This window comes from Echinops telfairi, unplaced genomic scaffold, assembly GCF_000313985.2.
Source record: "Echinops telfairi isolate 266 unplaced genomic scaffold, ASM31398v2 ScPeMD7_7;HRSCAF=31, whole genome shotgun sequence".
Classification (NCBI taxonomy): domain Eukaryota; kingdom Metazoa; phylum Chordata; class Mammalia; order Afrosoricida; family Tenrecidae; genus Echinops; species Echinops telfairi.
Genome location: NW_022103904.1, coordinates 9454256 through 9466090, shown reverse-complemented (window position 1 = coordinate 9466090; position 11835 = coordinate 9454256).

The following is an 11835-nucleotide window of genomic DNA, read 5'->3' as shown; positions in this document are numbered from 1 at the left end:
TACCACATTATTGGAACAAACCATTCTTGTACTGAGGCAGGATTTAAGTAGAAGCCCAAAGTCCATCTGCTTCTTTGTTGCATGATTGAACCTTTAGTTTTTAACCTTTGGTCGTTGTTATAATGCCACAATTCCACAGACTTTCTCTTCCTAACACTTCTCTGGAGGTGGCTGCTTGAAGAGGTACCATTTGGCAGGGATGGGGAGAGGAGAGTCATCGTGATTGTTCATTTAGTTATAACTCTTTCATATCCATTCACTTTTTCTTTCTGAATATTTTATACACGAAGAGGAGGTACTGGATCAAAGAAAATTAGGCATAGACTGGTCTCAGGGAGGTGCAGTCTAGATCAACTGCCAAAGGCAGATAGGACAGAGGAGTCAGCACTGGGGTTGAGACTTTCCTGTGCTGCTAAAATAAGTCTAGAGTACTGTCTCTAAATCATGTTCAAAAAAAAAAAGGGAAAAAAATCATGTTCAGACCAGGAGCTGGGAGCATTATTGAGCAGAAGCTTCTAATTTCATGTGTGTGTTCCCAAGCAGGTGGTATTTGTTATTATGCAAGTTAATGTTGACTGTAACTTGTAATTATAATAATGAGTGGCTTAATTGATACATAACTTAATAATTTCAAATTACTTGTGATTCTAATGGAAGGCACTAGAGGCTCAGTGGTAGAAGTTTTGTCCTCAGTGCAGGAAATGTAGGTACAAAATCCTGGCCAATGTACCTCCTGTGTAGTCACCACCTCTCTGTCAATGAGCCTTGTGTGTTGCTGTGAGGCTGAACAGGCTTGTGGAGAGCTTCCAGAGTGAGATGGGCTAGGAAGAAAGACCTGGGCGTTTATTTCTGAAAATCAATCCATGCAACACTGAAGATTACAGCAATCCATCTCATTGTGCATGAGATTTCCATGAGCAGAGGGATAACTTGACAGTGGCTAACCACAGCAAATGTTTCCTAACAGGCTAACCTAAAGTTTCTTTCATCTTCTGGTGGTTAGCAGGTTAGCAAAGCAGATTATGAATGTGAAAGGGAAGAAAATAAATAGTTATGAAGGATGCAGTACCATGACTTCTGTGTTTATTGCCTCATTTAATTCTAACAAAAGCTCTGTGAATTGTCATTCTCATGAGTATTTAACAGATGTGGGACGTGATGCTAAGAGAGTCAAATAAGCTGCCCAAGTGAGTTGTGAGAGGAACCTTAAGTTCAAGTCTTCTCATGCAAAAGCCCAAGTGTAGTCATTTATGAAGGCAAGGACCTGTTTTCGTATACTTCAGAATCCACCTTAACAGGGGTCTCTACTTGACCACCCAGGAAATGGTCATCACAGTAGTTTTTAAATACCATCTAGAGAAAGCTAAGATATGATGGCACTCGAAAATTACCTAGAGTAGAAAAGCACTACATTAAAAAAGGACTTGATGATAAATCATTTTCTCTGAAATGTTGGCTTTACTAAATGGTTTTAGGCACTAAAACCTAATTTGCCAGTAATAGAATATATTTTTGCTATATTTAAAATTTAACTTTAACTTCTGAGATAAAAGATAAAATACAGTGCTATCAGATGCCCTGAATATATATATATATATATATATAACATTACATCATATACATGCAAAATTCGAAGACTTTATAAAAAGTAGAACATCTAAAAGACATTATACAATGAAATTAGGACTAATTCCATTTTATATACATGACTGAAACTCAAATCCCCTCTAGCTGATTACAAACTCATAGTTACCCTACACAAGGCTTCTGATGCTGCAAGTATTTATGGTAGCAGAAAGCCTCATCATTTTCCTGCAGAGAGGCTGGTGGATTTGAACCACTGACCTTGTAGTTAATAGTCCATTGCTTGCCTAACATCACCACCAGGACTCCTTATGGACATGGATAACTAAAAATATTTCACCTGTAGATGTTTTCCTCTCAAATCCTTGCCTTACAATTTTATAACTTAAACACTGCCTAAATATTTTTAAACAAATTAAATGCCAACTCCTCCCACCATCCTTTAAATAAACTAAAAGTGAAATATTGGGTTAGTTTTCTTTTTCATTAGACAAAATAAAAACTTATGTTCTATTACATTTTCAAAACATAAAGCATAAACATAATTATGGAAGAAATTAAAACAAGAGACAAACAGTAAACTGACTCTAACCACTTGGTGAGAAGTGATTCAAGAACCTGAATTTAAGAGATAGGGATTTCTGCCATTAATTATCCTGCTCCATCTGCTGATGATTACTACTGTTTCATTCATAATGTCTATGACTTAAGTCAACCCAGGCAAGCATTAGTTATCTACTTTTCCCTCAATCATTCTTTAGGAAGGTCTGATGAGGAGACCACCTTCAAATTTAGCCTCTCATGGCGCATGTGCCCAGAAGGCAGAAATGTGAGTGAGATGAGATGAAGCTGTGACCTCACTTTCCTTTTCTATTCCAAGATAAAAGGATAAACCTCAGCCAGTGGCCATGGAGTTGATTCGGATTTATGGAGCCCCCACATGTGCCCTGGTTACACTCTATGTCAAGAAAACCAAACACCTCACAACTAGACCAATAGAGAACATCATGGCTGATGGAAAAAGAATAACGTTTGGAAATATTTCATTTTGCTGGAATCCATGATCATCACTCATGGAAGCAGCAGTTGAGAAATCAAACAACAAATTGCAAATATTCTGCCCAAGATCTTCAAAGATGTCACTTTGAAGACTAAGGTGCACCGACCCAAGCCACAGTGTTTCCAGTTGCCTCGGGTGTCTGTGAGATCGGACCATGAGTGGGGCGACTGGAGAAACATTGATGCATTTGAATTATGGTGTTGGTGAAACATACTGAAGGTACTATGGACTGCCAGAAGAACCAACAAATGTTTTGGAAGACGTCCAGCTAGTCCGCTTCTTAGAAGAGAAGATGATGAGATAGCGTTTCATGCACTTTGGACATACTATCACGAGAGACGAGTTGCTGGAAATGGCTATTATGCTTGGTAAAGTAGAGGGTCAGGAAACAAAGAGGACGATCCTCCAGGAGAAGGGCTGTCATGGTGACTGCAACCTGGGCTCAAACATGGCAGTTGTGAAGATGGCAATAGTGCACGGCAGTGTTTCCTTGTTGTGAGTTGGGCAGCTGCGAGTCAAAGCTGACTCGACAACACGTAACAATGCATGTCATATAATTTTTCAGTGACTAATTTTAGATGCAGATTGCCAGGCCTTTCTTCTGAGTTGTCTCTGGGTGGGTTCAAGCTTGTAACCAAGTGCATTAACTATCTGTAGTACACAGAAGTCCACTATAATGCTTCCCCAAATTGGATATATCTTCCCAAGTCTAGTTAATGATTCTCCTGCATTAGTACTGTAATGGGGTGAAATTTCTTACTATGCCTCTTCTACCCAAGTTGCTGTAACTCCCCCTAAGTGATTGGGTGGGCTTAAGTAAATAGGGAGTGTGTAACACCAATAGAGGGGATTGATCAATTTGCATTACCACCACCCCAGGCTGTAAGGATGAGCCATCTTCGAAGTAGTGGCAGAGAGAGAAATCTAAGGCACATTCCAGTTCTTGGTCTGACGAGACAGAGGCTGCTGAGACCAGATGCGTCTTAGATTGTGGTGTGGAGCAGCACCAAGACAATGGGGTACCTTCTCTTCATCTGGCCCACAATTATTGAACTGTGAGATGTAGGCTGGCTGCCTGGCTTGGGAGGCAAAAGCCAATGGACCATGTGGCTGATAGGCTGATGATCGGAGAGAGACTTGGCCTCTGACCGAGGGGACCAATTACTCTAACCTTACTGCTTGCTGATCCTGACTTGTGGTAACTGATTGATTCCCTCATAAATTCCTTTATTTGTGACTATTGTTTGTAAGTCCTGGTCATTGCAATGAATTATGGAACCCAGCATACATGGAGAGTGGCAAGGGTGGAACAGTTGGTGTCAGACTAGGTAGTGCAGGAGACAGGATGGAGACATTTCTGACCTTGGTCTAATGGCCACAGAGAAGGGAGAGGAGCTCAGTGATGTCCATCTCCGTTGACACTTTCCTTGGGCCATCTGGGTCTGGGACCTCCCACTGGCTATCTACTGAATGTGCTACATTACCATTTTATAAAAATCTGAAATACTAGATATACTCCTTATAAATTTATTTTTTCCAATTAAAATTTACATTGGGTATTAAATATGTCGGCTCCAAAACCTGTTTTCAGGCATCCCAGGGTAAAGATAAATTTCTTCGTATAGTTTGTTCCTATATAGATGTAGTGTTTCTCTTTTTAGAACATATTTTCATATTATTTAAATAGACTTTTAAAATTCATTCACCATTCTGTGATATTAATTAAAGACACTGAGTTCTTGCCCTTAGTCCCTAAGAGAAAGAAGTTCCTTAAAGGTGGCACCCCTCAGGATAAAGCAGGAGTCTTTCATAACAATAAATCCTCACTACTACCCTTAGAACCACCACACACACACATTTCTGAAAGTCGTGTTAGTATTTTTTCCTTGCAGTTTTAAAATACCATCAAGGATCCAGATATGCTGTGGTCTATACTTGAAGAAACCCAGTATGTGTCATATAAAAATGTTGTTACCAATAACCGGGCATTTGATCATTAAATACTTTTTGATTAGCAAGTAGGAAGTTAAAATTCCAGACCATCTCCTTTGTCACATCCTTGAAAGGACATCTGTGAGAACTCTACATTGAGAAAAGAATCATTGCTCTCCCAAAATAACCCGTGGGTTTCCTGTTCCAGCTTCTTGAATGTGCCTTTGTTCTCTGCTTGGGCCAGGCTTCCATCCCTTAGTGTGCAAGATGACTACCTACAGTGCTGATTCTGTCGGAGAAGGGTCCCCGTATGGAGGTGACTCAGGACTTCTTTAAATAAGCAGGAGAAAAATCAAAAGGGCATGAAGACAGGCCTGGCACAATGGCTTACCAATTCGCCATCTGGGTTAGATATTCAGGCAATGTTGAGTGAGGAAATGAACTGTGGAAGCGCTGTTTCCCTTTGAAAGATGGTGGCTGACATCCTCCGACCTTAGTGCGTATCTGATCCCTCTACAAGGTCTTAATTATTCGGGTGTTTGTCTTGTTCTGTACACATGATGGCAACATTTTTAACCTTGGCCATGTCAGTGTTATGAATGAACATCCTAGTGCTCTCTAGAAAGAGTCAGCAGTTTCTTTGGCTCTTCCCCCATCCTGCACCTGGGAAAACACGCACCATCAACATCCTGGAGCCCCCACCAGCAAGCCCTCTTACTCCAATATTTTAGTAAGGCTTCCGAGGACCCTGACGCAGGGCTATCGATCTTCACTGACAAATGAAACTGAGACTCCCACCGTGCCGTAGGGCTCCTCAAGGTCCCATGCTGATTAGTGTAAGTCACTGTAAGTCACCGGAGAGGAAACAGGAGCAAGAGCCAGATGGTCTGAACACACTTCTTTAAGAACTTCACCCAGAAGGTCTACCTGGGACTGTTAGGTTATCAAAAGGCCACCAGCGGCAGGCTCTTCCTCAGGACAGCACTGTTTCCAACAAGGCCTGCTCTGTGAACGGCTCCTTGAAAGCTTCTTCCTGGCTCTCCCTCTGGCCGAGCCCTGGGTTTATGTGAATATTCGTGGAATCATTTGGAAAGAGATAGAAAGCGGCTGTACAACTCGAAGGGTGTAATCGATGTCACTGAATGATACATGGAGCGTTGTCAGACTGGCGTATATTTTGTTCTGACAAAATGAATAAATCTTAAAGAAAGGAAGGAAGACAGAGAGGAACCCCTGTTGCTTTGGGAATGGAGGAAAGCAAGTTCCTCCGAGTGCCTCTTTCCGCTCTCCAAGTGTTCCTTCCCACCCGTGTCTCTGAAATAGCAAATGGCATGGCTACTCTCTCTTGTTTGACCTGCTTGTGTGATTTGGAGCTTTGTCTGAAAACTCTCCTGCACATGAGACCTGCAGAGGCAGACAAATTCCGGTCACCACCCGCGGCTCCCAGTTCAAATAGTGCCCTCAAAAGGCAGTAGCACACTTGTGATTAGAGACCACTAGGACATCAAGGTGCTGTGCAGGTTGCCAAAGGGTCCCAAATTAGGGTGCTGGGACAAGAGAACACTCTCCGTCTACCCCGCGCACTCCCATTGCCACTGTCTGCCACCAGCACTCACTGCCAGTCCATGCTGACTCAGAGCACCCCCTGTGGATTTCCCAGATGGTAAGGTGAGGAGGTGAGGAGGTGAGGAAGTCTTTCTCTTGAGGAGCTATGGGTGGTTTGAACTGCTGACCATGCAGCTCACAGCCCAACACGCTACCATTATACCACCAGGGGTCCAGCTGCCACAACATAGACCTATTGAAAACAGACAGACCCAGGCAGGGCGAAAGCACTCGTGTCACAGAGGGATTTTAGTTAAGAATAAGTGTGCATCTTATAATCATGAAGCAGTACAAACAAAACTTTCCAAATATTCTTAGAGACGTATTAATGAAATTTGTCCTTTTACATTGGGAATATCATTAATTCAGCTTGTCTTCTAATATAAAAAATTATATGTATGCTAGGCTGAATATGAGAGGGCTTTAAAAAGTTCATGGAAAAATTCCATTATTTTTTAATTCCATTTTCCACTAATGGTTTTAAACTCCCTGCTAGGTATTTTGGTGTTTAACATTACTTTGTAGGGAAGCTTCTATGCACACCAGTCGTTTGGGTGCATCTAAAGACTACAGCGTCTATGTGAGGTATTCAGGAGGCACCGTGATCCCCAGCTAGCCAGGAAGCAGGCAGTTTGCACCCATCCGGAGGTACCTTGGGAGACAGTCTGGCACTCTGCTTCCCAAAGGTCCTAGCCTGGCAAATCGTCCGGAGCACATTTCGAGTGATCTGCGCGCACGGTCACCCCGAGTTAGAATGGGCTCAACAGCAACTGGCCTGCCGGTTCATGTTCCACACGGTGGCTTGTTGGTTGTGCTGATAGCAGAATGAGGATGCGGGGAGAATCTCCCCTGGCATTGACGAAAGGTCAGAACACTAGCTGAGTGTCTTATGTTGGGGCTGGGTCCCAAGGTTATAGGTGAGGAGCGGGCAGACGGGGCAGAGCAGAATGGAGCTTACAATGAGGGTTTGCTCTGTGGGTTTCTTCCTCTTTTGCTCTCCACGTTCTTTTGCCCCCAGCCACTACTGGGGACACAACTGAAGCGGTGGGAGCTGTGGAAGAGGAAGAATCATGTGAGCTCCCCCCTCCTCTTTCTCTTTCCTTATTTATTAGCTTTCTTCCACTCCCCATTTTCTTCCAAATCGGCTTTGACCTCCTCAGGGAGGAACCCGCCGGATGGAGAACTTGAAAACTTGGGGCCAGAGAAGAGCAGGGATTATGGTATGGGTGATTGTGGTGTTGAATTGGCAGACAAGTTAGCAGAGGTGAAGGAGGGGGAGGAAAGGCTTTTGGCTTCAGGGTGAGAAGGGGGATTCCTTATACAGCTGACCTCATGCAAAGTGCCACGTATACAAGGAACATCAGTAGTTTTAGGGTGATTGGATATGCCCATGCCGCGGGATTACTTGTATTATGTCATGATAACTTGGCGATATTGGCAGGGAGGAAGGTCATTAAGTCTCAAGTATCTAATAATGTAATGGGCCCTGCATAGAGCACTTTATGACATCTCATTTGATACAAACTCCAAATCAATGAAATAGCTACACTTATCTTCATGCTACACAAATGAAATAATTTGGCAAAATGGCCTGGCTAGTCCATAGAAGAGCAGGGCATGAATTAAGGGCTTTTTGACCTTGAAGGATCCTTCATAGTTCATCTACAACACCGTAGGGAATGGACTTGCAGGCTCTTTCACTTCCTTCGAGGTTATCTGCGTGCTTCAGGCCTGACTCGCTTCAGTGCCAACAAAGATCAGTGAACTTTATGGTCAACTTTCCACTTTGCTATGTACGACTGACCTACTTCTTCAGGCCCTCGAGATGCAACTGAGTGTAAGCAGAATGTTCAGACTCACACTTGAAAGACTTTATAGAAGTTCAGGAGCTATCTGGGGCTGATGATAAACCATGAAGTATATAAGCAGTGAGCAGATAGAGAAGACATTTTATCCCTGGCACCTTGTCAAAATTATGAATAAAGAAAGATAGAAATGCATGCGTTTGTCAGCACAATTGGGACACAGATCTTTTTTAAAGGCAAAGGACCAGTGTGTCAGGCAGTGTTCCCTAGAGAAACACTTATGATTATATATATATATATATATGGATAGGTTCATATAGCAAAAAGGAATACAGCAGCTAATTAGTCCACACAGCAATACAGAGCTCAGTCCAAGTTACTTTCGTGGGATAGTAAACATATTGAAGGTCCTTCAACTCACGTTGGCCATTAGTCCATGGCCGAGGAAGCAGCCAGTAGGAAGATGGGATGCCAAAGCACAGGAGAGGCCAGTAGCTCAACTTAGGGAAGCAGGTCGTGGTGGAGTCTCACGGGTTAGTGATGCGAAGTGTTGGGAGGTACGGCATCTGGAGAGGTGGCAAGACGAGTGGAGTTGGCACTCAGGAAGCAGACATGGCAAGGTGGGGCAGCAGCACCCTCGCAAAGCAGTCAACCATGGTCCGTGGACTGTTGGCTCAGCCCACAGCACAGTACACGTGTAGAAGTAGAGCAGCTAAACAATCAAGCCAATCAGGGAAGATCAATAACTAGGAATGGAAATCACGTTTGGTACAGTAGGGAGTCAAGGAAAACGAGGAGAACCTCCCTGGGATAGAGTGACACAGTATCTGCAACAATGGGTTCAGACATATCGATGGTCATGAAGCTGGCACAGGACCCGGGCACGTTTTGCTCTGGTAGCTGTAAGGGCTCAGGGATAACTAAGAGTGACCTCATCGTAGCCAGAGACCAAACCTGTTGATGCAACCCCTGGAGCATACTGGTGGTACACAGCAAAACCGGGAGACGGTACTGAGCACCAATAGCTGGTGTTTTAGGTGTATTGTTAGATGATTATGATTTCCAGGAGGTCATGAAATCAGACACTTTGTGTTTTCTACCTGGAGTGGCTGTCCTTGAAATAATGAAGCAATAGTCTTTAATATTAAAGAGACGCAGACTCATCAGGTCAAATAAAAAGAAAGTAAATTTCTGCTTAATCCAGCACTTCCACATCTGATATCCAAGATTCTTCTGTCTGTACCTTCATTCGGTGTAATGGTAAGTGCTGAGCTTAAAGTATTCTGATGGAATTCCAAATTGTGTCAGAAAGATGGTCAACAACCCAAATGAGCCAACTTGAGTTAGCATTCTGGTAGGCCATTCGTTACAGAGGGAGATCCGTCGATCCAACCAACCATAGGAAGTGAGAGGGGGGAAAAATCTACAAAGTTCAGGACATTAAGATATCCTTATTGAAAACATTTCAGATCAAATGGAAAGTCTCACAAATTTGGGAGAAAGACTCCTGCCCTACATAATGACTCAGGAAACTGTAACACGGATTGTTCCTCAATCCATATGCCATTTTCCTCGAAGAGATACTGTATTAGTTACATAATTTCATGTCAACTTGAAGACATATAAAAATGTAAGGATGGTAGTCAACCTGTCAATCAGGGCACAGCCTGATGGTGCTTCCTCCTGGGTGTGGCCTTCTCAAAAGGGCTCTGGGACCCCCCCTCCATGCCCCATCCTCTGCCTTCACCTTCCTCCTTGATGACCCTGATGGGGACCAGTGCCCTGGAGATATGTCCACCACTGTTGGATCCACAAGACTTTTCACTCACCAGCCTGTGTTACTCCTGCATTTTGCATTATTTCTTGTGATTGCATGGGTCTGAAGAGGGATATATGGACTAGTATCAGACTTATGGACTTGATCTGATGGTGACCAGTGCCCTGGAGATATGTCCACCACTGTTGGATCCACAAGACTTTTCACTCACCGGCCTGTGTTACTCCTGCATTTTGCATTATTTCTTGTGATTGCATGGGTCTGAAGAGGGATATATGGACTAGTATCAGACTTATGGACTGATCTGCTCAGCTGTTTCCGTGATATATAATTGCTTCTTGATATAAAGCTCTTTCTTACACATATATGAGTGTCACTGGATTTGTTTCTCTAGTCAATCTCCCATAATACAGATTCTAATATGTGTTATCATCTTTCCATTTAACCTCTTTATTAAGAGATGCTTATTGTCATATTTGACCATGTGATGTTAAGCTTCCAAATTTATTTAACAGAAGTCCCTAACATCATTGAAAGCCTTGGTGGGCAAGCCTTACGTTTAATCAGCAAGCATTAGTAAACAAATATACTCAGTGGGGAGAAATGAAACAAAACAAGATTTCATTTTCAGTTTATCATAAGGGCACAAGAAAGAAGGAAACAAGATGATGTGGCTGAACAATACAATTTATGGAGCTTTTGTGCAAGAAGTTCACTTGCAAAGTTAAACTGGGATAGACATAGAAAAGAGGAAGTAACTAAATCAGATGATCTATACCTCTTTATTTCAAACAGTTTAACGTGTTTTATATTATACTAAAGAATAAACTAGGGTATGATATAAAGTATGAAGTAATTGTTCTAAGGGACTCTTAATGATTTAGTTGGCTTCGTGGTGTTAAAAGCAAAAAAGGCCTGCCTTATTTATTGAGTATTAATTATGGGATGAATATAAGTCACCGAAGCAAAACAACAAAAAACCCTGAACATGGGTAAGGTTTTCCAACAGCGAGAAAAACCTGGAGAACTGCTTAAGAAATCTGGACAGAGATGGTTGTTCCTGAGGCAGGAGGCTGTAAGCAGAGAAGGTCAACTGGACTCAGAGAGCAGTTGCCACAGCCCACAGCAGGACTGGGGTGTCTCTATCTTTGCGTCTTGAAGTAGTGTTATTCATGAACTCAGGTTAAAGCATGGGCAGAGTTACCTTAAACAACTCCCAACAGCATGAAGACAGAGTAAAATGCTCATGTACTAGATAAAAAGCTGCCCTGGTGGCATAGTGGTTTACACACTGAGTTGCTAACCACAAGGACCTGGGTTTGAAACTTTCCGCTGCTCCAAGAGAGAAAGATGAGGCTGTCCACTTCCAGAAAGGTTTCGTCTTCAGAACGGGCTCCATGGCAGGGAGTTTGGTTTTGGATGACTACCAAGACAACCCGAGGCTCTTCGTTCATCAGCTACTATCAGGGAGGCAACAGATATTCAGAAGTCACCTGGGACCTTGAGCTCCTGGGCTACCTAGGGAATCATGGAGGTTCATGCCTTTTCCATACGAAGCCAGTTTCTTAAGAGGACAAGGAGGTCACTGACAAGTCTGGTACTCTAGTTAGACTTCTCTAGAGCCCATGTTACTTCCTCTAGTTCTCATGCCTCCCTTAAGTTTAATTAGGGTATACTTTTTTGTTCTGTTTGGCCATTTATTTCCTTAGCCTGGCTTCTCCTGATGTTGTAGGACAGGTGTCACACTTTTTAAGGTGTACATGGCACTTGCAAGAAATTTGGTTTTTTTTAATAGTTTAACTCTCAGCCAGGGCTTCGAGTACCCAGTGGCCCACTCTGTATCCTGACAGTAAGAATAAAAATCAACTGCTCCCACTGCCATATTCCACTGAGAAACAAAGCTCAGGGAAATTTGCTTCTTCTAGGACATGTAGTTAGTTCCTAAAGGGGGAAATGGTCAATGCACTGGCTGCTAATCGAAAGGCTGGAGATCGACGACCACCCGGAGGTACCTTCCAAGAAAGGCCTGGCTACCCAATTCCAAAAATTCAGCCAATATGCTTTATTCTTTC